At 52.9% G+C, this 1677-nt stretch overlaps 1 long non-coding RNA gene across 1 annotated transcript; it reads left to right on the top strand.

Moving 5' to 3' along the window:
* The first annotated feature begins 1028 nt into the window (after positions 1-1028).
* LOC310769137 lies at positions 1029-1448 on the top strand. The gene is made up of 2 exons (XR_014551425.1): positions 1029-1166; positions 1266-1448. It is a non-coding gene; the product is annotated as an uncharacterized lncRNA (long non-coding RNA).
* Positions 1449-1677: the final 229 nt, after the last annotated feature.

The following is a 1677-nucleotide window of genomic DNA, read 5'->3' as shown; positions in this document are numbered from 1 at the left end:
ATGGCTACTGTCTATGAAAGTTATAAGCCTGAGGGGAAGTCGCCATCTTTGAGCTCACCCATCCCACGACAGACACCACCAATAATCATTCCGTATGGCAGCTATCAGAATGGAAGGAACAGAGAGCCAGGGCCTCTCCATCAGCCTAAGGGAACGTCACCATCATCAGGCTCACCTGTTCCAGAAAAGACATCATCAACAGCCAATCCCTATGGCAAATGCCAGAACGGAATGGACAGGGAGCCAGGCCCAATCCATGAGTCTGTGTGGAAGCAACCGGCATTGGGTTACTGCATAGAACGGCTTCGATCACTGATAGTTCCACCTCATAGTTATCAGGTGGGTGTGGAGAAAGATCCAGGTCTTATCCATGAGCCTGTATGGAACCAAGCACCAATGGACTCCTCTGGAACACAACCAGTTCCACCTGTGGTCATTCCACCACGCAGGTGTCGGAAGTGGGTGGATACACCTCTGGGCCCTCTCCACGAGCCCATCTGGACTCAACCATCCTTGGGTTCTTCCCTCTTCCTGCAGGCTCCAGCAGTGCCCATTGACTTTGGCAGCTCTCACAACTGGAAACGGACACAGTACAGCCACCTCTATGCACCAGGCTCCTCACAACCAGGACAGACTGCATCAATTGCTTCTGTATCTGGCAGCTGTCAGAAGGGGAAGGAAAGAGCATTAGGGCCACTTCACGAGCCTCTTTGGGACCAACCGCCACTGGGGTCTTCCCTCCTCCTGCAGACTCCACCAGAACCCATTGACTTTGGCAGCTCTCACAAGTGGAATGGGAGACTGCAGGACCCGCCATACGCAGCTGACTCCTCTCAGAAAGATCTGGTTCCTTCAGTGGCCATTGCACATGGCAGCCGCCAGAAGTGGAGGGAGAGGCAGCTGGGCCCACTTCATGAGCCGCTCTGGGACCAGCCGCCACTGGGCTCCTCCTTCCTACTTCAGACTCCACCAGAGCCCATTGAATTTGACGATTATCACCATGGGTGGTGAAACTGCCTGACTATGTCAATGGACCTGGCTCCTCGCAACCAGAGCAGACTTCACCAGGGACCATTCCACACTGTAGGTGTCACCTGGGCCCACTCCATGAGCCTCCCTGGTGTTGGCTGCCTCTGGGCTCCTCCTGCCTAGAACGGGCTTCATCTGTGGGTGTCATACCTGGTAAAGGTCAGGAGGTAGAGGGTGGACATTGGGGACCTCTCCATGAACCTCTCTGGGAGTAACATTGGGATTCTCTTTCCTAGAATGGACTCCACGAGTGAGCATTTCAGCTGCGAGCCAACGGAATGGAAGGGAGAGAACCTAGAACTTCTCCACAAACCTGGCTGGAACCAGAACCTGTGGGACTGCTTGCTTCTAGAACCAACTCCATCAATGCCTATTCCATCTGGTGCCTTTAAAAACAACGAACATACCTGAGCCTTGCAGTTGCTTGTTTCCTACTTTCTTCCATTGTGCCTTCTTTTTGTGTCATGCTTATTAGATTTTAACCTATCCTAGCCTGCCAAGTGCTAGACATGAAGAGCTGTTGCCAGTCCGTGTAGAGAACACTGAGGGAAATGGACCAAATGCTCTGATTCAATAGGCAGCTTCCTATTTGCCTATGTACACCTGCCCTGGCCCCCCCATTTCTTCTGTCCTGGCAAACTGAGCAGC

This window comes from Podarcis filfolensis, assembly GCF_964270895.1.
Source record: "Podarcis filfolensis genome assembly, chromosome: 8".
In the NCBI taxonomy this organism is placed as follows: Eukaryota; Metazoa; Chordata; class Lepidosauria; order Squamata; family Lacertidae; genus Podarcis; species Podarcis filfolensis.
Note: the sequence above shows the minus strand (reverse complement) of the source record. Positions and strands in the feature narration are given on the sequence as shown.